Source organism: Adiantum capillus-veneris, chromosome 10 (assembly GCF_014529385.1).
Source record: "Adiantum capillus-veneris isolate H3 chromosome 10, ASM1452938v2, whole genome shotgun sequence".
NCBI lineage: Eukaryota > Viridiplantae > Streptophyta > Polypodiopsida > Polypodiales > Pteridaceae > Adiantum > Adiantum capillus-veneris.
In genome coordinates, this window is record NC_140940.1 from 73,178,396 (window position 1) to 73,205,239 (window position 26,844).

The 26,844-nt window shown below is 44.3% G+C and overlaps 1 protein-coding gene across 3 annotated transcripts in view; it reads left to right on the forward strand.

Annotated features, from left to right (window-relative positions):
- Window positions 1–2,569: 2,569 nt before the first annotated feature.
- Window positions 2,570–26,844, forward strand: part of LOC147449060 (vacuolar protein sorting-associated protein 60.2-like) — a 53,306-nt gene continuing 29,031 nt past the window's right edge. Inside the window, exons 1-2 of one of the 3 annotated variants that reach the window (XM_086521565.1) lie at window positions 2,570–2,802; window positions 2,931–3,029. The gene's annotated coding sequence lies outside the window, so the exon portion shown is untranslated. The remainder of the gene's footprint in view (window positions 2,803–2,930; window positions 3,030–26,844) is intronic. The other 2 variants (XM_086521563.1, XM_086521564.1) reach the window with 2 other exon arrangements.

Below are 26,844 nucleotides of genomic sequence, written 5' to 3' on the forward strand. Positions count from 1 at the left end.
ATGTAGAGATGGAATGAAAGAATCTCTCTTGGACTAACCACAAATTGGGGAGCTTATCCATTGTCATAATGAGCCATTGACCTAGTTAAGATTACATGCCACTCAATGGTCATTAATTCACTATAGAGCTTAACTAATGAAGTAGAGAATTAGTGAAATTGACTAATTGGGTTGACTACAAGTTTCTAAATGATAATGCATAACTTAACCTGGCCAAGTACGTGGAGATTAAGGAGGATAAAATAGAGAAACATTCATGGATTTAGCATAATAATTAACGTTTAATTATGCACCAGGGATAAGAGTAGAGTGTAGACACAACTCCAAAACTAAATTGTTTCAAAGTGAGTACAAAGAGACTCATTATTTAGAGCTGGTGTAGGCAACTCATCTGGCATCATACATGACATCATAAGAAGTTTCAAATTAACACGAATCCACTTGTGAATTGTGGGTGCTCTTTTAGGCCACTTTAGGAACCTATTTACGAAGTGTAGGTGAGTCCATACCCTCTAGAAATGCCTCTTAAGAACCCTTTCACCAAGTTTAAGTGAGTCCATACCCTCTATAAATTCCCCCTCATATGCACACGCATAGGATAAACCCCATTAACCTAACAACCCTCCCCTTAGGGTTTAGAATGTGAAACCTGACAACTCTTGACACACTCCAACTCAGGAGCAAAGAACATCTCTAATCCAAGAGACACTACACACCTCCCATTAAAGAGATGTATAAATCCCAAGACCAAGCTAACACGAGCTATCTCCAACAAAATACACTAAGAGGTAAGGCAAAAAAAAAACCCCGGAGAATTCCATCATAGTCGTAGTCCCAAGAGACTGGAAGGCTATCGTCGTCTTCTTCTTTTTCTTCTTTCAGCTTGACAGACTGATCTTTTGGACTTTAGATTGCTACCTTTGTCTTTCTTGAAGAACTTGTAATGGCTCTTCTTCCCACAAAAATTGTCTTTGATGCTAGGCAATCTTTGGCTATATGTCCCTCTTTGCCACACTTGAAACAAGTTTTATTGCTAGAACTAACTGCAAATGCTCCTCCCCTTGAAGTTGAATTCCTCCTCTACTTCTTCTCCTGAGAGTATAAATTGTTGATCACATTCCGTGAATTGGGTGTTGGGTCCTTCTCAATAATGGCTATTATTTGGTCAAAGCTAGATGGTAAGGCTCCTATTAAGATGACAATCTTATCCTCCTCTAGTACGGCATAGTTCGCGTAGACAAGCTGTGTGCAGGTCATGCTTTAAGGTGGTTGACAAGGTTTGTGATATCCTTGTCATGCCCCATTTTTAGCTTGTAAAGATCCTTCTTCAAGCTTACCCTACTTTTCTTTCTCCTACTTCCAAAATCTTCTCTAGGGCTTCCCATGCAACCGATGAGGTTCATGTGATGACTGATTTTAGTCATTTCATGCTTATGTATGGTTTTCAACCTAGATCACTCGTTACGGTGGGGTTGGCAACTGAGAAACTTCAGCAGGTCAAGGATTTTCTCCAAGATCACACGGCTATGCTAAAACTTACTCGTCAAAATGTTTGACAAACAAGCACATGATAGATATAAAAAGTATGGCGATGAGAAACGTCAGCAAGTAACCTTCATGGAAGGAGAAGATGTATTTTTGCATGTGCCAAAACATGCAAAAAGTCTGAAAACTTGGCGAACACCTAAATTATCTCCGAGATGTTGTGGGCCTTTAAGTTACTCAAGCAAGCTAGAGACATGGCTTACACACTATCTTTACCTATGTACTCTTTTATTCATCTGATTTTTCACGTTAGTCGTTTACGTGAATGCTTGCATAGGGACGACTTTTGGTTGATTTCATCGAACCTCCAACCCCGAGCACATTCTCAAATATCATGATCTACAAACATGTGTCATCATGCGCATCGTCAAGCATTAGAGTGGATAGACAGGCTAGAGGGAGGATAAAACAGAGAACCATTCATGGTATCAACACAATAATTAACACTTAATTACACTAGAGATTTGAGCAGAGTGTAGACACGAACTTGATAACTATATTGATCCAAAGTGGGTGCAAAAAAGCCTATTATATAGAGCTAGTGTAAGAATCTCATCTGACATCATAAAAGAAGCTTCAAATCAATGCAAATCCACTTGTGAATTAGTGGGTGCTCTTTTAAGCTACTTTAAAAACCTTTTTACTAAGTTTAGGTGAGTCCACACCCTTTAGAAATTCCCTTCATGGGTACCTACACCCTTTAGATGTCTTTTCCACATGCTACCACATGATTCCATGCCACCTAAACATCCAATAGACAAGAAGTGTTACACATATAGAATAAAACCCATAAACCTATCATAGTTCTCTTATGTTACCATGTTATAATTCTAATAGTAAAGTGAAAGAAGATAACAAAGCATGATAATAATGTTAATAACAATCCATAATGGGAAAACGAGTGATGGTACAATTAGGGCTTATATAGCCCTCGAGAGGATGATAATCACCTCACTGGGTCATTGAGTGGGATATGACCTAGACGTGAAGACCAAAGCTAATTAGAGAGAGAGAGAGAGCGAGCTCTTTGGTGGATTTCTTAAGCAGAGGAATGCCTTCAGCCTTAGAAATGCATAAAAAACTAAAAAAGATAAAGTATTTCTTAATTGTCGCCATTCCTCCTTCCGCGCAAGAACTACTCAACCTGATCCGGCAGGGCCGGCACGTTTTGAACTTGAATCCTCATTTGTAGAACAGAGAGAGGTCGTGATCTGCATGCCAGAATCCACAGGTCAGCCTAGTCCTTCCACATAACAGGTGCGTCTGTTTCTCATTGCTATGATACGTGAATTTTTGGGAAAGAGTAGATAAAATCCTTGGGGGGAGAGAGAGAGAGAGAGAGAGGGAGAGAGGAGGACTTTTACTTAGACAAGTGTTGCTAACAGAGGAGAGAAGCTACTGCCAGAAAACGGTTGGGCTTGGACCGAGAAGCGGGCTATCCTGCACCATCTTCGAGCTTCCACCATTTTTCACAACAGGCTGAGGTACGCAAATGCTAATTTCTTTTAATCAGCGAATGATGGGTGCTGTATGCAGTCATTGCGGTATTGGCGGGGTGTTTGGGGGGGGGGGGGGGGGGGGGGTGGTGTTAGGGTTGGGTTTGCACATGCTGTGTTCGATGTGAAAAAAAAGGTCCTTTGTTGCTACGGGGTGCATGCCATCGTAGCAGCACACCCATTTTTCCATCTCTTCCTCCGTTGCGTTTGTACCCTGCCTCAGTCTTTGTTTTTTTAACAGTACCATCAGGAAGCATATACGAGGAATGTAAGATGAACCACTGGGGAGGTGCATATTGCCATGTAAGGTTTCCCTGATCCAAGAAACTGAAGTGTGAGCCCACCACATGAGAAAGACTCTCTGACGCTCTCATGTTGTCCTAGAATAGGCAGCTGCTATATTCCACCTATTGCACAAAGTGTGCAGTAACTCTGACCATATCTCAACCAATGTATCAGACGTCGAGAATGGAGTAGCACTAAGCACTTAAACCATGTGTGCATCTAGCGTTTCAACTAATTCACAAAGTAATGTTGCATACTGTGACAAAGACAAGCCTCGGGGTTGGGGGTCAAGATCATGCAATGTGGAATACAACATGTTCAACGTGCGCTGTCTGTTGGCAAGAATGGATATGTGTTGCCCCTCATACAACAAGTGCAGCCTCCGAAAGTGCTGGTAGTAGCCAAGCGACTACTCCTGAGTCACAAAGCCATGCTGCACAAGCTAGACATCAAACCATGCAAGCTGCCTGCTAGACAAAATGAGCATACATATATGCCCAAAAGCAATATCGCAAGTACTCGCTACTGTGTAAGTTGTATCTGTGAGAGGAGTCGGGGAGTTTCTATCAAAGATGCCTTGGCTCCCTAAGGTAGGAACCCCGGAAGCATTTCTTTATACTTTCACTAATCAAGCAAACATAGAACAACTTTCCTTTGCTTGGAGAGACCACAATGCTATGTCATCTCTGGATGATTGTACAAAATTCAATGTTAGCAGCTAACATTCGTTTAGTTGTATGAAAAGAAGACACGCCATCACTTTGTGGCAAGGTGGAACCATACGTGTTGTACGATACGTGGAAGTACGTACTGTACGTAGTTTCGTATGGGTAAATTTTTTATGTACGGAAAAATACGTGGCATTGGTAAAAAAGAATAGAAACCACAAAAATAACTCTCAGTTTCAGAGACAAAGCTATAGAATTTGTCAATTTGATGTTTTACACTTTGATTATGTCTAAATTCTATATACAGCAGCTAGAGACTCAAGGATCGCATACATGACGTGCGATATGCGCATGCGGGCACTGAAGTTTGAACTTGTACGGTGTACGTGTTTACCTATTAGACTCATCACTTATAGACTGCTATCATGAGTCATGACATCAAAAGAGCAAGACAATTATGAGTTAAGACAACTGGACAGTCACAAGACAATGAACATTTAACAAACAGAGTCCATACTAATGTGAATGTCACAACTGACAACAGTTGTCGGGACTCAGCTACAAGTCACAAATCACAAATGTGGAGTCAATAGTCAAGATAGCTCCTAAAAGAGCATACATCAAATGAACTAAAATGTCTAGCAAATGGTGACCTCAAAACTCATCATTAGAGGTAGAGGATGAGGAAACTGAAGAAGGCATGTCTCCATTAGTCAAGACATTGCCCTCCTCATCATACTCTGGCTCTACGATTGCAAGGCAAGGTGCCTGCAAGTCTGGATCAAAATCCTCCTCCTCCTCCTGAGTATGAATGAGAGGAACTGCCTCATTCGCACGTCGCCGAGGTGTACGAATAGGCAATTTTCCCTTGTGAGTCATCTACCGCCGTGCAATCCCTGGATCTGCAAGTCTCTCACGGAGTGGAATACAGTAAGCACGTGCGCGTGATCTAGTCACATGCCTATCCACACTCTCCAACTCCTTGTGGAACATGCAAAGAATATCCTCCAGCTCGTTCCGAATCTGTTGATCCAGCGTCGCTGTAGTCGGATCATCCATCAGCTTCACTTTTGTAGGGTCAGCCTATTCAACATTCAAACTTCAAAGTATAAACAACTGTGACCACTGACTTGTATACAACATTATACATACTAATACTACATTGAGCAATGAGAACAAAGCTCAACAAACCTGCTTGAGTGTCCCCAAAGCATGGTAGGAACGTACAAGCCTCATGTTGGCCCTACAATATACTAGCTTCTAGCTGTGAAGTGCTAAGCCGATTGCGGATTTTCGTATGAATCAAGGAGTAGGTACTCCAATTGCGCTCACAAGCGCCTGCTGAGCAATCCTACAATGGCAAGTGCAATGGTAGCATCAATACCATGAAACTTGAAGTCAATCAACAGTGACCTCTGTGTGTCAAAATCATACCTGTGAGAGCAAGCGTAGAGCAATAGTAGTGAGACGTGAAAGGCCCTGTCTACTATAGTTTTGCCACCATTGTGAGAGGAAGCTTGGTGGCCTCTGGACGTAGCACCACTGCTCATGTGAATGACGGCCCCGAGTTATTCATGAAACTGCTCATCTCCGCATCTATCTGCAACTGCTCCTCAATGCTAAACATGCGGTTGATGTACTCGTCCTTCAGGGCCAAGAGACTACTCTCATGAAACAACTCTGGGGTCTTGTAGAAAGGATAGAGTATTGCAGCCATCCCATGAATGGGATGACTCATAAACTCCCATCGACTCTCTACAAGAGCTAGGACATCATCTCAACTGCAAAAAACCGAAGCAAACATGTGTCAGGACTTAGGAAGTTACAAGTAGAGATTATGGGTATAATGTATTTAAGTATTAAGCTCAGCTTACCTATCTTGTGACAAGGATTGGCAAGCCATGATATGTTAGATGCAGCGTGTCACAAAGTGATGACGTGGCTACGGACAACAAAAACCCTAAAATTCCCGCAAACCCTAATTTCTGTCAGAAACCCTAATTTTCAGAAATCGCGGAGGCTATTTAATTTTTTTTATTTTTTTATTTTTTGAAAATGATGAGCGACGCAAATTTTGCTTTTTCTCTACAATATGAGAAAGAGAGAGAGAATGCTTTTGCTTTCAAGTTTTGACTCTCTGTGGGAGAGAGAGAGCAATTGCTTTTGATTTGAAGCTTTTGGGGCTCTGCTTTTGGGCATCCCTTGTAATCTTTAAATTAGTGAGGGCCTCACTTCTCAGGGCATCTGGACGTAGAGTCTGAGAGTGAAACCCTAGCCACTCTCTTGTACTTTGATTAGATTAATATAAAAAGAAATACCGAAAGGGGCGCCAGTCTTTGGGGCCAATATCTCTAGGCACGGAACTCCGCCGGGCCAGTGCAAATCTATTGTGATCTGTGAATTGTTTTGAAGTGGTTATTTGGTGCTGTCGCGGTTGATTTTTGACTTGAAGTGTCCAAGTCTGTTACAGTGGTATCAGAGCACGGCCGATTTCTCTTCTACGAGAAATCCGATCCCCAATTTTTTTTTTCCCGCGGCACCTATGGCTTCACGCAAGGATCAGTCGACTCTCTGCATCTGGAGATGCGGGCTGGGATCACAACGAAGATTCAGACAGAGAGTATGGCCCGCCTCGGTCTACTCATGCGGAGCAGCGAGAGATGGAGCGTCAACAAAGATGATGCTCAATTTTGCCAGGGACCCGAATATGGCAAAATATATGAACCAGACCTCTTTGGAAGAGGTACAAACGGAGTGGCAGAGAACCACAACACCACTCCCGAAACCCGCTCTCAAGAAACCTTCTGCCTCCAAGAAATATACGGAGAAGGAACTGGAGAACGTGGTTGATGCACGGATTGCTCAGTTTTTTGACGCGCAAAAGAAAGCCAAAAAGCACGACAAAAAGCAGAAGAAAAGCACTGACTTTCCAGGTTATTTGGGTCGTCAGTCGACTTTTGACAAGGCAAAGAAACAGAAGAAGCGTGTTCGATTTGAAGGAGTACCCAGTTCTTCTTCTTCTTCTGACAATTCGTCTAGCTCTTCAGACTCGAGCGAAGAAGACAGAAAAAGCAAAAAAGCGAAGCAAGAAACAAAGCTTCGGAAAGGGCAAGAAAAAGGCAAAGAAGGCTACATCTCGCCCAGAGACTGACAGTTCTACTAAGGACTCGTGTACAAACAACTCAGATTCCGATGACAGAAACTTTTATGCGAACAAGAAGAATTTTTACAAAGCTAACCAGTATGACTTTCTCGAAAATAAAAGCAAGAAAGTTCGAGAGTTTAAGGAAGGTGGCCACTCGATCAAGTTTGATACTTTTTCAGGATACTCAGATGCTTCGAAGGCTTTGTCTTTTATACAGCAGTTTGACATCGCTTTCGCGAAAGGACGCTATTCAGAGCACTCCAAGATTCGGAGAGCTGCCTCTTACTTTAAAAGGAATGCTCGTACTTGGTGGTCCACGCTTCTTTTAAACAAGACTGCGCCAGTTAAATGGCTGAAATTTAAAAAGCTTTTTATTTCTTCTTGGTTGACGCAAGAATATGAATGAGATATACGAGCTGCTTGGAACCATCTTCGGGAGAAAGGATGCACGACCCAAGCTTACTCCTGAGGAGAGAGCTCGCTTCATCAGGGGGGGGAAGTGCTTTTGATGCGGGGAACATGGACATATCTCACGAAGTGCACTAATAAGGCACAAAAAGAACAGAATGATAAAGACGACTACAGGTCTGAGAGTTCGAGAGCAGCTGAGGAATGTGGCAGAAAAGGCAGATAGAAAAGCAGAACTGGTACCACATGGCGTGTGACCTGTACCGAATCTAATGAATGAAAGTACAAACTTTGCCGCTTTTGGGGCAAAGTGAAGGATCAGGAAGCTCTTTTGAAGGAGCCAAGGCCAACTTCTTTTCACTTGGAATTGGCGGCTCGATTTGGAATTACGCCCGACAGAGTGACGCCACAGGCAGAGGTAGTTCGACTGGCACCCGGATGGGATGTTGCCATTACACCAAGCATTGGCAAACTTTGTTTGCAATGACAGGGGTGTTCAGGGCACGCGAGTGACGTTCTACTCAGGATCCCTTGGTACCACAAGAACTACGCCGTGGTTGACTACCGGGCCGAGAAAGTGACTTTGATAAATGAAGGGCTTAGAGATTGTACTCGATGAACTTCAGTTTTCTTACTCATTCTTTTGGGAGAACTGAACGATGGATAAAGGTTGAATATGTTTTGACCTGAAGAAAAGAATGCCAAGATTTTTTTCTCCACGCTCATGCCGATTGCTTTTGAGAGGGCCTGAAGATCATACCATTGATCTGATACCTGGAAGCACGTCACCGAATCGGCCACCTTATCGTGTGAGCAGAGTATAGAATGAAGAGATTATGAACCAAGTGAAAGACCTCTTGGAAAAGGGTCTTGTCCAGCCTAGTACTTCACCGTATTGCTCTCCGGTGTTGTTGGTTTTGAAGAAAGACGGATCTTGGAGAATGTGCATCGATTATAGCACTCTCAACAAAATCACCATCAAGAACAGATTTCCGATTCCTAGGATCGATGATATACTTGACAAGTTACAAGGATCCTCGTGCTTTAGCAGCATTTACTTGAAGAGTGGATATCATCAGATCAAGATAGCGCCAGGAGATGTCTACAAGACAGCTTTTCGGACGACTTTTGGGTTATTTGAGTTTTTGGTGATGCCTTTTGGCTTAACCAATGCTCCTGCGACATTTAACCGGATGATGGACAGGATTTTTCGAGAGTACAGGCTATTTGTTGGCACTTTCTTTGACGACATCATTGTTTTCTCCAAGAATGAGACAGAACACAGAGATCATCTTCTTCAAGTCTTTCAGGCATTACGAGATCACACGTTAGTGATTAATGCAAAGAAGTTCCTACCAGAGATACACTTTTTGGGACACATTGTGTTAGCAGCAGCAGGAGTGAAAATGGACCCGGCCAAGATAGAGACTATTCGTGATTGGCCCGATTTGAGGAATGTCCATGAAGTTAGAAGCTTCTTGGGACTGTGTTCGTACTACAGGCGGTTCATACGAAAGTTTGCAGAGGTTGCTTCCTCTTTGCATACCTTGACACAGAAAGGAGTACCTTTTTCGTGGGGACCCACAGAGGTGACTGCCTTTCGGACATTGAAAGAGAAATTGACTACGGGACCTATTTTGACTTTGCCGGACTTGCAAAAGTCATTTGAAGTGTATTGTGATGCTTGTGGTCGTAGTCTGGGTGCAGTCTTGATGCAAGAAGGCCATGTCATAGCCTACGAGAACCGTTTGTTCTCTAGGCCGGAGATGACATCACAGATTTATGAGAAAGAGCTTTTGGCGGTTATCCATGCTCTTACTCAGTGGCGGCATTACCTACTCGGAGCGGATTTTATTGTCTTTACAGACCATTAGAGTTTGCGCTACTTCTTGTCACAGAAGCAGCTTTCGGAAAAGCAGATGTGGTGGGCGAACATCTTGTCACAGTTCCACTTCTAGATTGTCCATGTGCAGGGACAGAAGAATGTGGTGGCAGATGCTTTGTCTCGGAAACCGTTGGTTCTGGCTGTTTCCGCGATACATCATAGGAGCTTCGAGGATATGGTCGATCAATATGCCACAGATACAGATTTTGCAGATATTTTCACACGGATACGGGATGGGGAGACAATAGCTTGATACTCCCTTCGGGAAGGCTACTCGATGAAAAAGACTATGTTGTGCGTTACACAGCCATTGAGGGATAAGGTTATGACTGAATGCCACTGTCCACCTTTTACGGGTCACTGCGGCATTGCTACCACCATGAAGGGGGTAGAGAGATACTTCTTTGGGCCGAGACTCAAAAAGGACGTGGAAGAGTTTGTGCGCAGTTGCTCAATGGATTTCATTTTTGATCTCCCGAGAACACAAAATGATCACGATGATTTTCCGATTACATGGCACGTATTAGATGATTGTCTCAGACAGAGACCCCAGATTTATGAGTTTGTTTTGGAAGGCAATTTGGAAGAACATTGGCACGCAGTTGCAGTTCTCGTCATCGTTCCACTTGCAGACTGACCGGCAATTTGAGATTGCCAATTCAGTGATTTTAGATTTATTGAAGTCTTGTATCTCAGATCAGAAGACTCAATGGGAAAAGAACCTATCTTTGGTGGAATTTGCCTACAGTAACACGATACACTCTTCGACGGGGAAGACGCCATGTGAGATTGTTGAAAGTGCTGCGAAGGTTCCATCCTTCCTGAGCACGAAAGATTAGATATTTGAAGCGGATTTGGATATTCGCGAGATTTGGATACGGCTTTTGCCAAGGTTTGCGAGACTTTGCAGGAGTCTCAAGAACGACAGAAAAAGGCAGCGGATCGCCATTGTCGCGACTTGAAATTGAAGGAGGATGATTTGGCGCTCTTACGTTTTGAGAAGGCACGCCTACGAAAGAAAAAGGGAAAGGAGAGGCTTTTTCCAAAGCTTAGTATGCGATACTACGGACCTTTCCAGATCACTGACAAGATAAATGATGTCTCCTTTCGATTGAAACTGCCAGATACTTGGAGGATTCATAATGCATTGCATGTGAGTCTCTTGAACCCTGTTAAGGGTGATGTGCCTGATGATGGGGAGCCTGATGAGCAACCCGAAATGGAAGAAAACGAGGAGATCCTTGTTCCTGAACAGATTTTGGCACATAACGATACGAAGAAAGGTAAAGTCCGAAGGCGGTTCTTGGTTTAGTTCAAGAACTTTCCTGCATTTGATGCGAAGTGGATGGAGGAGGAGGACCTAGCTGATACTCCTCGGATTGTGAAACTTTACTTCGATGTTTTGGTTTAGCATAGTCTACTCCAAACGGAACCCAGAAACTCAGCTTGGCCGAAGATCTGGTGCAGTGGGATGCACAAGAGGGGAGTTACTCCGCTCCTTTGTCAACAGATGCCTCGATTTTGATAAAAAAGTCACTGATGTCTCTTTGAGCTTCATGGATACTAAGAGCTGACAGTATTGTGCTGGATGACTTTATGAAATGGAATTCCTGATAATGAGATTGATTTGTTCTTGACTTCTTGTGAGTGCAGGAACTGACAAACGAAATGACTGCAGCATTTTGGTCTGATTGATCTCGAATAGACATGGTTGCAATAGGGGTTAGTCAATCGGACATCGATGAGGTCCCGATTGGACCTAGATGTGATTGGTAGCTACATTGCCGATAAATCATGGTCTAAGATCCGAATGAATGTTGAATCTCATGTGATGTCCTGTGATGTCGTGTGATGTGACTGTCGATTTTGTACATGTGCTAGATGTGTGTTCCTAGTACGTAGGTACTAACAGTTTGTGTCTGCTAAGACGGTTTATGGCTTTTGTCGGTTTTGCAGGCGTAATCGCGGTCGATTACAATGCTTTCAAGAGGGGGGTATGTCACAAAGTGATGACGTGGCTACGGACAACAGAAACCCTAATTTATGCCAGAAACCCTAAAATTCTTGCAAACCCTAATTTTTGCCAGAAACCCTAATTTTTGGTTTTTTTTTTGTTGAAAATGATGAGCGACGCAAATTTTGCTTTTTCTCTACAATATGAGAAAGAGAGAGAGAATGCTTTTGCTTTCAAGTTTTGACTCTCTGTGGGAGAGAGAGCAATTGCTTTTGATTTGAAGCTTTTGGGGCTCTGCTTTTGGGCATCCCTTGTAATCTTTAAATTAGTGGTGAGGGCCTCACTTCTCAAGGCATCTGGACGCAGAGTCTGAGAGTGAAACCCTAGCCACTCTCTTGTACTTTGATCTGATTAATATAAAAAGAAATACCGAAAGGGGCGCCAGTCTTTGGGGCCAATATCTCTAGGCACGGAACTCCGCCGGGCCAGTGCAAATCTATTGTGATCTGTGAATTGTTTTGAAGTGGTTATTTGGTGCTGTCGCGGTTGATTTTTAACTTGGAGTATCCAAGTCTGTTACAAAATTTTTTTTAAAAAAAAAGAGCCTCCGCGATTTCTGAAAATTAGGGTTTGCAGGAATTTTAGGGTTTTTGGCAGAAATTAGGGTTTTTGCTGTCCGTAGCCACGTCATCACTTTGTGACAGCGGAATGAATGTTTGCGCTTTGCTCAAGATGAGTGCTCCGAACTGTGCTCAAGGTTCCTTTTGTTCTTATGGAAGGGAGGGCCTTCCGTTCTTAATGAGAGAATGCTGTGACCACAAACAAAGTGAATGGACACTGTGCGTGCAAGTGTATGAGACTGAGAGATAGAGAGAGAAGAGAGATACGACACCAGAGACGTTGTAAAACCCTCCTCCGAAGGCCCCACTCTCGTCGGTGAGAGTGGTCTACTTATGATTGCACAATCTGGTACAATGGTGATGCAATGGACTGATGCAACTTAGGACTATGCCGATGATGACGACGGTGATGACGACGACGACTCTAGGGCTGAAATCTGTGGTTTTCTAACTGCTGAATTTCGGGACTGTTTCGATGGCTGAAAATGACTGTTTTGGCTGCGTTTTCTATGGCTGAAAATGGGGGTTCTTCTGCAACCAACTTGGGCTGATTCTATTGCTGTTCCATAAGGCTGAAACGCTATTGTTCTGATGTGGCATTGACTGAAAACCAAAACGCTGATCTGCTTCTGCTGAGGGTTGGCTGAAAACCAAAAACGCTACTGGCCCTTGCTAGCGTTAGTAAAATCTGATAACAATCTGGGGGGCTGGCGATCATGGGAGAAAAACGCCAGGGTGCTGAATATGGCGATGATGCAGGGACTGGAAACGCCAAGGCGAATCAGGTACTGCTGATGCGGGAAACTGCTAGGACAGAAAACGCTAGGTGCTTGCGGGTGTAGTGAGGATGGGGAGATCAAAACGCCAAGGGGTTCTTGCAGGGTTTTGCTGAGAAGGTGCCTGTTGAGCATGTGCTCCTGTTGCCTCTTCTGCCAGAAAGTGCTAACTTGGGTTTGCTTATATATTTTCTTAGCAAAATTGCCCTATCTACTTTTGTTGGGAAGTCACTTAAAAATAATAAGTGAAGAATGTCAAAAATAGGGAAAATAGGCTAAATGCATTGGAAAATTCCCCTGACTGAATCTGATGGATTCTGAAGGGAATACTGATGATCATGCTGTGTGCAACCAGAGGATATGCATCTATGTTAAGTGACTGGGCATGCACGGTCTACGAATAGACTCACAAAAGTGGCAGGTCACTTCTAAATCTAGACTGACTGGACTGACTGAACCCTGATCATGCTGTAGCTTGTCCACGGACACATAGGGTTGGATGTGTCACGTGACATCCCCTCCTTTTCAAAGTGAGGTACTGATACCGAACTGTATGGCGTCGAGGGAGATCGCCAATAGCATCCGGGATCGTGGAAGGGACTCTTCGCTCGCCCACTCTGATGTGTGGGTCGTGCGGTACTTGAACTTCATAAAGGTCTGCAACGCTTGCTTCTTTGGGCCGCGCCGAAAGCGACAGTCTTTTGTGGCTCCTTCTTTGCTTCAACTTCGTCTAGAGACCTGCTTCTTTCTTCTTCAAGAATCTCCATGGCTGAAAATTCCTGAAACCATTTTCAACACAAAACCATGAACATACCCATTCCATGTAAAGTGAAGGGAAAAAATCTTGTCTTCTCTAAAGACTGTGTATGCATTGTAGATAAACATAGAGACGGAGTGACAACCCGTTCATCAAACACATGCAAACAATGAGATCGAATCTTTCTCTTATGATCTAGAGCAATCAACTGTGGCAATTCGCAAGAGAAATGCCCATGCTTGGTGCTCATACTTTCATGTGCTCTTGCTACAACTGTGTCGTGCCAAGGAAGAGACATGGAATGTGACTTCCTTGAATGCATACTTTTCAGCTTTTCATGAAAGATCTGCATACGTTCGTGTTCATCCATGAGTGAAACGTGCTCAACATACAATATGTCATGCCTAGGAAAAGGGATCACATAAAGTGGCTGACTAAAATACAGGAAACGATCACGACTGAAACACTCGAACAATGCGTGCGTATCAATCATGCGAACACATAATACTCCCTGTGAGGGTTTTGTTGACCTAGGCTCGAGAGCCAAGATCGGTCCTTCCTGAAGGGGTTCTTCCTGAGTAGGTTCTTTTGACCTAGGCTCGAAAGCCAAGATCGATCCTTTGTGATTGACCGAATTTGCAACGAGGTTAGCTTCGCTAGAAAAAGCATCAACTAACACAACATCCTTGTGAACAATCACTTCATCTTCATGCAAATCATCATGCTCGTGAGAAATCACATCTTCATTATGCAAATCATCATTCTTGTGAGAAATCACATCTTGATCATGCAAATCATCATGCTTGTCTTTATCATCCAAATCATCATGCTTGTCACTCTTATCATCATGCAAATCATTGTGCTTATCATTGTCAATCAATCATCATCATGCTTCACATAATCATGCAAATCTTGTGTATCATGCGTTGGAGAAGAAGAGACTGAGAGAGTCTCCTTTTCCGAATCTCTTGCATCTGTGCCTGAACTTGAGAAAAGAGTCGCAAGAATTCTTTCATGTGTTGGTCGCTCTTTTCTTTAAGGGCTTTGTTCTCATGATCAAATTTGGCTTGTATTTCTTTGGCTTCCGAGCGTGCTTGCTCGTGCTTACGCTCTATGGCTGCCCTTTGTTCTTCGTAGGCCTTTCTTTCTGCTTTTCTTTCTTCGCGTTCTAACTGTCTTTCCATAAACAACTGCTTCAACTCCTCCATAGGAGTTAGTGCAATCTTTGTCATAGATGGGGAAGGGTCGGAAAAACCTCCTGGTGGGGAAAATTTTTCTTCATCTCTCTCATGCTCATCACCTCCAAGCGAAGTATCCATTCCGCTTCGAGTGATGATCATTCTGAAGTCGTGGGTTCTTGTGGGTTCTTGAGTTCTTAAGTTCACGAGGAACTTGGGTTCTTGGGTGTCTTGGTTCTTGGGGTTCTTGAGTTCTTGCGGGTCTTGAGGTTCTTCTTTCGCTTGCAATTTGTGTTAGAGAAGGATCTTCTCTTTACCCGAGTTCTGCTCTTTTCTGCGGGTGCACCCCTTGGCGGCCTTGCGCTCACACCAAGGTTGCTTTTTCCCACCTCACGTCGATTGGCCGGCCGCTAAGTGCACGGTTCGCTCCGCTAAGTGCACGGTCCGCTCTCAATGAGTGAAAAGAGACAGAAGGGGAGGCTGGACAAGCCCTTCTTTCTTGGGATTCTTGTCACTCTTCAACAAAACACGATTAGGAATCGACATGCCCAAGCGAACTTGGGTTCGTGCGACCTCAACAAGCAAAAAAAAATTCTTGTGGTTCTTGTGGTTCTTTCCTTGAGTGATACAAAACACTGTCAAAGCTCTGATACCAATGTAAGGTGCAGCGGAATGAATGTTTGCGCTTTGCTCAAGATGAGTGCTCCGAACTGTGCTCCAGGTTCCTTTTGTTCTTATGGAAGGGAGAGCCTTCCGTTCTTAATGAGAGAATGCTATGATCACAAACAAAGTGAATGGACACTGTGCATGCATATGTATGAGATTGAGAGTTAGAGAGAGAAGAGAGATACGACATTTGAGACGACGTAAAACCCTCCTCCGAAGGCCCCACTCTCGTCGGTGAGAGTGGTCTACTTATGATTGCACAATCTGGTACAATGGTGATGCAATGGACTGATGCTACTTAGGACTATGCCGATGATGACGACGGTGATGACGATGACGACTTTAGGGCTGAAATCTGTGGTTTTCTAACTGCTGAATTTCAGGACTGTTTTGGTGGCTGAAAATGACTGTTTTGGCTGCGTTTTCTATGGCTGAAAATGGGGGTTCTTCTGCAACCAACTTGGGCTGATTCTACTGCTGTTCCATAGGGCTGAAACGCTATTGTTCTGATGCGGCATTGGCTGAAAAACAAAACGCTGATCTGCTTCTGCTGAGGGTTGGCTGAAAACCAAAAACGCTACTGGCCCTTGCTAGCGTTAGTAAAATCTGATGACAATCAGGGGGGCTGGCGATCATGGGAGAAAAACGCCAGGGTGCTGAGTATGGCGATGATGCAGGGATTGGAAACGCCAAGGGGAATCGGGTACTGTTGATGCGGGAAACTGCTAGGACAGAAAACGCACCCAGTGTGGGGAGGTGGCTAAGCTGTGAAAAAACTCCAGGAAGGCAAGATGTAGCAACCTGCACCGTAAACGTCCTCCGAATCAAGGAAAGCCAAACTGAACAGTCTGCACTGTATAAGCTTCCGTAAGCTGCAGCAGTCATCGATAGACCGCACGGACCACCATCGGATGGTGTCCCATCAGTAGGTAGGGTAATCCAAGATGAGGGGAAAGCTAGACTCAACACTCTGCACTGTGAAGATCCTCTGAGAAGAGGAAAGGCCAAACCAATCTGTTTACGCCGTCTTGCCTGTATCTCCTGCCTCCATTCCTCCGGTGTCAATCAAAACAAAATCCACGCCAACAACGCCATTAAACCGCATCTCGGTGTGGCTCTCAATATAAATGAGCTGGGAGTGGCCTAATGCCCTAGTTGGGGGATAAGTCTGTTGTAAGGTTACCGAGGGTGAGTGTAAAGAACTCTAAGGTAGCAATCCAAATGATCAGGTGTGTAGAAGAGCAACTGCATTACCATCCAAGCGAAGCCCCGGGTGACTCCGAATGTAGTCCCATGATGATGCCTGATCTCCCGCATCTCGCAGGCAAACTCTCCAAGAGAGTCCAAAGCACTGAAGGCCCACTCCAGTCTGTAGATCCAAGCAATGAACCTGTCCAAGAAGGGATCCAAGATCCTCTCCTAAGTCCATGTAGATGCGCCTGTGTAAGCAAGTGATGACGTGTCGAGGTCAAGTGGTAAGTGTCTTTCCACCCGAGATGGTGGTGTCTTTTCTTGGAATGTCGGAATCCCATATGGCTATATCTTGTGTGAACTCCTCTGATGAGTGCATAGGTGTGTCCATAGCAAACCACAATTCACCACCCCCTCTGGAGTGCGCAACCGCCGAGTGATAGCTACAGTCACTGAGAGACTGCACTGCGGCACGGACCACCACCGGATAGTGCCCTGGTAGGAGGTAACTTCATCCTCTGTGAAAAACACAAGCCAAGAGGTTGCTGTCCACCCAAAAACGCAACTGCGACGTGATGAAAACGCTGCTGTCCAGTGATTTTCAGCATGCTCGTACGCTCCCGGCAGGGATCGGAATGGTGCAGAGGGTGTAGGAAGGGTTTATCTTTGTGTGCACAGCCGTCGGAGTGCTGAAAACAGAGAAAAACCAGCAGGTATGAAATGGCTGATATCTGTAGCAGATGTAGAGGAATATTGACGGCAAGGCACCGGATGCGAAGCCGTGTGGGAAAGCAAGATCCATGTGGGCCAAGTTGAGCGCTGCCCCTCTGCTGAAAACACTGCTGATTGCCAAAAACGCAAGATCTGGCCGAAAACGCAGGTAGAGGGAGGGGTGTTCTGGCGAAGAATTTGTCCCAGAAATGTAGCGCTAGCAACAGAAACAACAGATTTGATGGTTGCTTGCAAAAACGCAGGTGGAAATTGAGTTCTCGCGATAAAAGTGCTCCAAACTCCATCACTGGCCTGGTTGATGCAAAAACGCTGGCAGATCATCGCTCCACTTGCAGAAACGTTGTCTGTTTTGATCTTGGGAGTACCTGATACGGAAGAAGCGTCCGGACCATGGAGAGCCTGAAGCTGCTGATACCATGTGCTGCCTGAGCTTTGATACCATGTGCTGCCTGAGCTTTGATACCATGTGAGAGTGCGCGTGTGTGGAAGCATGCGAGAGGAGAGAGAGAGACAGTAGACCACAAACGCAAGATATGGTGAAGAGGGGGAGATCAGCCCCCCATGACTACCATGAGCAGAAGACCCTTAGTACAACAGATGATGGAAGTGGGTACCTCCCTGGCCCTATAAATAGGTGACTAAGGGGAGGTAGGGCAATGCCTGGAAAAATCCCCCTCGACCCAAAAAGAAATAAATGAAATATGAGGGCGCCTGGACAAGGTGGACAGCCAGCCCAGAAGTGGGCGGCTGGACAATGCAGTTTATATGCGTATGCAAAGGGTGGCCAACCCGGAGGCACACTAGCCGTACATGTATACCCTAGACCTGTGAAGCAGTAGAGTGGTGTAAATCTAACACATCTATGCTTTGGGAAACTATACAAAAGAATCCAAGATTTCTCGAGCAACGGGATTTCTTAGAGATAATGCCATGCAGTGGTGGAGTTCCATCTCGACGCAATCGCATGCTCCAAGGACCTGGAAAGCTTTCAAGACAATACTTGCACACAATTATATGACTTCTCTCTTTTGAAGTCCGGATCTTGGTAGAATGGGGAAACTTGAAAATGCTTGCCACAGAGACCGTGGACGACTATAGCCAAAGGTTTCTCGACGTCTACCTTTCGGTGTCCTTCTTTAAGTTCATTTCCTTGGAGGACCAATGTGAGCGATACTCCATTGGAGTATCATCACCATTGCAGGAATATTGTCTATCCAAGCAAGTCTCAACCATGCAAGAACTTATGGACTATGCCGCGGTCGGCTACAAATTGATGAAGGAAAAGTTGGAGTTTTCCACAAAACCAACTCTAGCCAACAACCAAACCTCTCAGCAACAACGAACAAATTCTCTGGAGTCTTGTGAAACCCAACCTCAAAGACCTCGTTTGACACAGCGTCAACGAGAAACCCTTTTACAAGAAGCCCGATGCTTCGAATGTTTTCAAACAGGGCATGCATTCACTACATGTCTTGAGCGAGCCTCAACGTCTTTAGAGAAACCTTCTTCTCCCACGACAGAACGATCCTCAAGGCCACCTCTAGCTAAGAGAGCTAGACCCGCTATTGGACTAGTCTGTGATATCTATGGCATACGCTTCGAAAGTACAAATTAATTATGTCAAGTATATGGCAAAGTCAACGTCTTGAAAGCCCTTATTTTCTTTGACCCCAGAGCTACAAAGAACTTCATCCATCCATAATTCTTGAAGCAAATGCACTTTGATTATGATGTAGAGAGTGGAGAAGTAGAAGCCGAGCTAGCCATGGGGCAAACTCAGAAAGTGGTACCGCTCATTGGTGCTCTTCCAGTGACTATCCAAGATTATCATGGAAAAGTAGATTTCCACATTATGAAGTTGGGCAATTGCGACGTTCTCTTGGGCATGCCTTGGCACGACAAGAATGATGCGATTCTCTACATTCGGAACCGAGCCATTACCCTGATGCAAAAGGACAAGCCAGTCGTTTTCAAAGTTCGACTGTTTGAACAAAAATGTGAATAAATTTTGGAGTAGTTTTGTAGTTGGATACTTTTGAACTCTGTTTGAGGAAGTATTGTTTGAAATGGATGGTATCTGTTTTAAACTCGTCTTGGTGCCGATTTGAACTGTTTGACTCTGGTTTTAAATACTCGTTCCTTTGATTGGTAATTTACTCCCGGGTGGAGTAGTGAGAAATGCTGTTTTGGTAGTGTCTGAACCTCGGAACAACGCTTTATACCGCTGACCGTCTGTCTCGGGAGAGTGCTCAACGGCGCTGTTCGTTGTGTCTTGTAACATGCATATGTGAGCATTTGTGTTGCATTATGATGTGCCAACCACTGAATGTTCCTTTTTGGATGAAATACTTCTGGGAAGCAAACGATCCTGGATAGCAAGAGTTCCGATCTGGAATAAGACTCTTTATTAAATGAGATACTTATGGGAAATCAACGACCCAGGATATCAAGAGCTCCAATCTGGAATGAGACTCCTTATTGGATGAGATTCTTCTGGGAAGCCAACGACCTAGGAAATCAAGAGCTCTGATTTGGAATGACAAACTGATTGTCCCTCGTAAATTTTTGAGCTAACTTGAGTTGTTTTGCAGATATGTTGTAATCGCGGTGATTATTGTCGTTCATGAAGGGGGGATGTCACAAATTGCTGATGTGTCAAGCCACTGAAGAACGGAGCCAACCTACAGATCCCAGCCGAGAAGCCTAAACCCTAAGTGAAGAAGTAGAAACAGCAGAAGAAGTTTACTGACTTACAAAGTCTTGCCGAGTTGCCTATTTTTAAAGAAGAGTTCCCACCAACTTATGGGACCCCGTCCGATGGGGCCCAAGTTACATAAAGGCATTAAAAAAAAGCAAGCCCACACACACGCGTAGAGGCTGTTGACGTGATAGACCTGTACCGATTTCTGGCTTTTGCATTGACATGTTGACGTGGCAGATCGGTACGGATTCCCGCAAATTGCGCTGGTTGTGTTGACGTGGTACCTGTACGGAGTTCCGCCAAACGCGCTGGCAGCTTTTGGGGCCAGATGATTTTGAGTTTGACTACTTTTCATGTAACTACTTTTCAAGGGAAAGGGCCTTTAAATATGTGCAGAGGGCTCATTCTCTGGCACTCTTCCAGGTGAAGGTGCAGAGCGTAAGTACCGGCATTTTACTGAGATCAAGCAATATAAAGAAATACCGAAAGGTGCACCAAGGTTTGGGGCCGGTGCTCTCTTGGGGTGGAATCACGCACTCCCCGTCTCATGTGTCGTGCATCTCTTACAGTCAGTGGTTTGAAGTGCTAAAAGTCTCTTTAGTTTGTTCTTTTCCGTTGGCACGTGGTGCGCGTCTCGTGACAAATGCTTCCTCTTAGAATAAAATGTCTACTCATCGGAGTCCGAACTCTTAGAAGAGGATGAGTCCTCATCCAAACAATCTAAATACTTTCGAGATCTTCGGTAGGATCCGCTCTTCTTTGCCTTCTTCTTGTTCTTGCTGTGCCTCTGAGTCTTTCTCCTTTTCCTGCTATTTTTGTCTACATCACTAGAGTCAAAGGAGGAAGAACTATTTGAACTATTAGAAGAGGATGAGGATGAACTGGAAACACCCTCGAAGCGTACTCGTTTCTTTGTCTTTCGTCCATTTGCAAAAGTAGATTTCCGACCCAAGTAGCCAGGGTAGTCTTCTGCTCGACTCTTCCTCGGCTACCTCTTCGACTGACTTGCCTTTCTACTGCTTCATCAAGTTCATCCTCCGAATACATCCTCGGAGTGTGTGTTTTCTTCAAAGTTGAATTGAGAGGTAAATTGATGGCTATACGCCATGTGAATGCATTTCGTCGATCGGGTGCTTGGTCAAAGTTTCGCATACTGAGGATCTTTTGAAAACTGGAGCATCAGCTTAGCACAGGCTGACCAACGTGTTGTTGACGCTGCATCTCCATTCATTCATACTCCGTGGGCGGAGGTGGCCCACTCTCTCCTTCCGGGTCGACAAAAAGTGGTTGTCGTCCGTTTGAATCTTTCGTGTTTTCACCTGAACCTGACTGGTCAGGTGCAACAGTTTACTCCTTGTAGGATTCGTTAACTTAATCCATGTGTGTCGTGATAGCTAGGATCGGATTCTCCTTCGGAGGAAAATCGATTGAGCTTTGGTACCATTGTAACAGACTTGGACACCCTAATAGGTGAGAGAAACTGAAAACAACTTAATACATTTAATCACAACTGAGAGAGAGCGACATGACCCTGTGTAGTTCCGTGCTCAGAGACATTGGCGAACATAATGGTGAAGTACTAGGGTGGATGAGACCCTTCTCAAGAAGTTCCTTTACCTGGTGGTTCATTATTTCTTCATTTTGGGCTTCGCTAACTCGATAAGGTGGCTGGTTCGGTGGTGTATTGGGGAATCAAGTCACGTGTGATCTTCACGACGTGAGGGAGGTAACGCGCTTGGTAAGCCTTCAGAGAAACAATCAGCCCGAGCTTGCAAAAAATCGTGTTGTTTCTTTTCGAGGTTTGACATATTTGACCTTTGATTGCCATTCAATTCTTTCAAGAAGATTGAGTAAACAAAAAAGCTTGATTTCATTAATTTGGAAACGGCTAAAGCTGATACGAGTGGGATGAACTCGCCCTTAAGTTTTACATTAAGTACAATCTCTTTGCTCTTCTCATTCTTCAAGATGGCTTTTCTTGCCCTATAATGGGCCATGACGTTGTTCTTGTGGAACCAAGGGATTCCTAGGAGGACGTCACATCCTTCCAAAGGCATGATGTAAGAGTCCTCGTGCCCTAAATACCCCTGACAATGCAATCGTGGTTTGCCAATGACATGTGTAAAGGTAACATCCCGTCTGGGTGCCGCTAGAACGGTCTCGGCTAGTGGTCCCATTTCCTCGACCGTAACTCCAAGTCGAGCCGCCAATTCAATTCAAATGAAGTTGGTCTTGGCTCCTCCATCGAAGAAAATAAGGGCTTCCTGGTCTCGCACTTTGATCCATGCTCTGCAAAGTTCAATACTTTTGTCCATCAGATTAGGGTCGGTCTCCACACAGTCTGGTACCACTCCTGCTTCTGTCTTTCCTTTTCTTCCACGCTCTTTGGTTGCTTTGGAACTCTATCTTTTCTTTAGATTTTCCTCTGGGTGCCTTGTGTGGGCACCGGGCCGACACATGCATGTGTTCTCCACATCCAAAACACTTCCCCTCCTTAAAATACTCAACTCGCTTTTCGGCTGACAATTGAGGGCGTGGATTTCTCTTTTTCTGAAAATTTCCTCTTCTTTTGTTATTGTTGTTCGAGTTTTGTCCGGTCCTAGCTGTCAAGAGTTGATCAATGGGATACTTAAGAGTACTCGCGTGCATTGCAAACCCTTGCTTGGCATGTCCCATTAGTTGTTGTATGGACTCAAGACTTTTGCAGCAAACAGTAATCCCGTATCTCTTTAGGTAGACCATAGCAAATTGCTCAATCTGCTGCCTAAAGGTGATCTTTTCGAAAGAAGAGATTCCGAAATCTCTGGCATTCAATGTCTAAAGTATCTTCCTTGGTCATCCGAAGATGATTCCAAGCGTGATCACGTCACATTCGTACTCCCGCGTGAGCCAAGAAGAGATAAAAAGCCGCTTGAAGTGTAGTGACTTTGTCGGCGCTTCTCTTCGTAACACTAGGGTAGACCACCATGTATGTGCGTTTCCCTTCAGATAAGATGTTGCCCTCCTGACCTTGGAGTGCTTTGAATAGCGTCCTTCAGAGTAAGCTATGTCGAACTGTTGGATGAAAGCGAGGGCCTTATGGGTATCTTGAAAACCTGAAAAAGTATCAAACTTTAGGGCTTATCCACCCTCCTTAAAATCTTTCGTCTTCTTGTCCTTGTCCTCGAGGAAATCATTTTGGTTGGCTCGGTAGAAATGCTTCCTCTTAGAATAAAATGTCTGCTCATCGGAGTCCGAACTCTTAGAAGAGGATGAGTCCTCATCCGAATAGTCTGAATACTTTCAAGATCTTCGGTAGGATCTTCTCTTCTTTGCCTTCTTGTTCTTGCCGTGCCTTTGTGTCTTTCTCCTTTTCCTTCTCTTTCGGTCCTCATCACTAGAGTCAGAGATGGAAGAACTATCTGAACTATTAGAAGAGGATGAGGATGAACTGGAAACACCCTCGAAGCGTACACGCTTCTTTGTCTTGCGTGCATTTGCAAAAGTAGATTTCCGACCCAAGTAGCCAAGGTAGTCTGCTGCTCGACTCTGTCTCCTCGGCTACTTCTTGGTCTTCAGGAGTCGACTAACTTGCCTTTCTACTGCTTCATCAAGTTCATCCTCCGAAAACACCCTCGGAGTGGGTGTTTTCTTCAAAGCTGAATTGAGAGGTAAATTGATGGCCGTACGCCATCGCGAATGCATTTTGTCAATCAAAGTTTCACATATTGAGGATCTTTTGAAGCTGGAGCATCTGCTGAGCACAGGCATCAACCTACTGTTGACATTGCATCTCCATTCGCTCATACTCTGTGGGCGGAGGTGGCCCGTTCTCTCCTTTCGAGTCTACAGAAGGTGGTCGTCATTCGTTTGAATCTTCCGGTTTTTCACCCGAACTTGAATGGTCAGGTGCAACAGTTTTTTCCTTGCGGGATTCGTTAACTGAATCCATGTGTATCACCATAGAAGGGATCGTATTCTCAGTAGAAGGAAAATCGATTGAGCTCTGATACCACTGTAACAGACTTGGTGTTGCTAAATTGGCTTTATCTGACATAAAAATAATTCTAAATGAATTATTGGATTTATAAGTGAGAGGGTTTTCTCGCTTGGAAAAACAGGAAAAATAATTCTAAATGAATTATTGGAATTTTAAGTGAGAGGGTTTTTCTCACTGGAGACATCCGAGTACAGAGTATTCCTAGTGTGTCATTCAAAGTAATGACGGGAGCACTGTGAACGGGAATATCTGTAAGGCCACCAGGAATGGGTACTTTTGATGTGTCACATCGGATAGGTGACAGGGAGCATCGAGAAGAAGTATCCGACCATCCAGGAACGGACATCTCTGATGCGTCATAGGATGGGTGACATAGAGCATCGTGAAGGGGATTGTACTGTAAGTTCGGTAGGAAAGGACTAGGTGATGGGTATTCCTGATGCGTCACAAGGTGGGTGACGGGTGCATCGGAAAGGGGATATCCATAGTCGAGAGGAAATCCGAACTGGAAAAGAGGAATACGCGTAAAGACGCAAGCACAAGAATAAAGATGGGTTCTGAGAAGCTTTTCTTAAAAAGCGGAATATTTTAAAGAGTTTTCCGGAAAGAGCAGACGCTGTCCCGCGAGGAATCTATGTTTGCATTGCATTCGTGCATGTGGTTGCATCCAGGGACGCCTGGGAAGTGTTGTGAAAGGCATTGTTTTTAACTTATAAGGTTTTATTGAGTTTTTGGGCAGGTTCAGACCAATTTTAAAATATGCTGGCCGCCCACTTAATAAGTGGGTAGCCACTTAGAAAATAAAGCAACAAAACCAGCCAACGAATTCTCTCTCCCTATTTCGGGTAGAGCAGCGAAAAAAAAAAAAAAAAAACGGCTGCGATCTCTACGCAAGCATCTATTCGTGCCATGGCCAAGGAGCTATAAAAGCACCACATGCCCTCACTGAAAAGAGGGTTACCAACGTTAGCAAGAGAAGACTCTGCCGCTAGATAACGCAAGAGATCGCGAGACTACGAAGCACGGAAGTCGCTTTTCCCGTGAAAGAGCGACATGTATCTATTGTGGATTCGCCATACGAATTGTTGTCGCGTGTTTGTGTGTGTGTTTGCAGGTACTTCATCGCGAAGGAGAAGCGAGAAGGCTTCGCCCTACGCTTGGGAATTCTGGAAACGGAATTCGGAAATTGTCTGCGGAGTCTCAACTCCGAGTACAGACGGAACAAGGATTGAGAGCTCGTCTCTTGGATTTCCCTTACGGGAAGGAACGACCATCGAATCAGAGATTTAGAACGGAGGGGTTTTCTCTGGTTCTTGTGCTTGTAAAAAAAAAGATTCTCACTTATAAAGAATTCTCTTTAAGGGGGGGGACCAGCCTATCTTCTGGTCCCCAGTACTGTGTCGATCTTTTCTCTCTCTCTATTTATTTCTCTCTATATCCTTTGGCTTCAGTATTAAGTGATAAATTCTATTTATCTGAGTATATTTTATATTGTTATGCGCTCCCGTTTGTGATAGTGGTATCAGAGCATGGTCTTCTCTCTTTCTCTGTAGTGGGGGACGACTCTGGGAAGATACGGGAAGAAGCCATGACAAGCCAAGAGAGAAGCAAGCAGGCGGAACCCTAAGCCCTGCAGGAAAAAGCTCGCAGAGTTGGGAAAATTTTTCTCTCTGCAAGAAGTCGACACAAGACTTGGGATTCCCTGAGAAGGCGACGAGCATGATACTCAAGAGCCTAGAGAATCCAAGGAGTGGAATGCTCAAGATCCTTCAGAATCTAGAAAATATCCATGAACATCAATCCAGAACTATAGCCAAGAAATCCCGTCATTCCGGGAAGGATATGAAGAAGGTCTCTAGATCTCAGAACACTCCGGTCAAGTTTGATACTTTTGACGGATGCCTCGAAAGCTACCGCTTTCATTCGACAAGTTTGAAGTTGCCTTTGCAAACGGCAATTTTTGAAAAAAAGCGTCGAAGGTGAGGTATTGTGACCAAACACCTCAAGGGGATTGCAAGTACTTGGTGGTATACCAAAGCTATTCAAGGAATTAACAACAAGACTTGGGATTCAATTCAAGGCTGAATTTTCCGACAAATTTTTTTTCCTCTACGCTTTGAGGAAGGCATCAAAGATGATTGGGATCGGTTTGCCCAATAGGAACACGAGTGAATCAAAGCAAGTAGTGGTTCATTCTTGCCAAGGTAGTGATCCTCTTTGAGGAAAAAAAGATGAAGAAATTTAACGAAGGACTTTTTGCCCGAATTTTGTAAACGAATCTGCAAGATACTTTGCAGTAGATGGTGGAGTCAACAATAAAAGCTGAAAGTGTACACCTTAGTGCACATAGAATACAATCCCCGCAGTGGAACAAGAACCATTGAACACAGAAACAACGAATTTTTGTTACCTCTCCTCGAAGGATACATTGCTATCCGAAGAAAGTTTGGAGTAAGGGAATTCAATCTAACTCCTGAGATTTTGAATAGAAGACCCTCAAAGTTCAAACTAATTTAGAGGGCAGGTCTTTGATCGAAGTTAAATCTTTGAGGAACTCATCAACTGCGTATTGCTTTTATCCACGAGATATGCACGTGTCTAACCAAGACAATCACTCTTGAGTGCTTATGAGAGTAAGGTTGAGTCAGAACATTGTTTTATATGATGAACTGCTTTGCTTAACCATCCGGAAGGTCCATGATTGATCTGGTATCTGGTAGTTTTCCAACAAATTACCTGCTATTGTGGGTAGGAAATTATGAAGGAACCATTTTGAGCTTTCAAGCAAAGAAAAGCTTTCATGAAGGTTGAGTATTCTTTAAGCCCACACCCCCTACCCGGTAAGGGAAGATATGGTA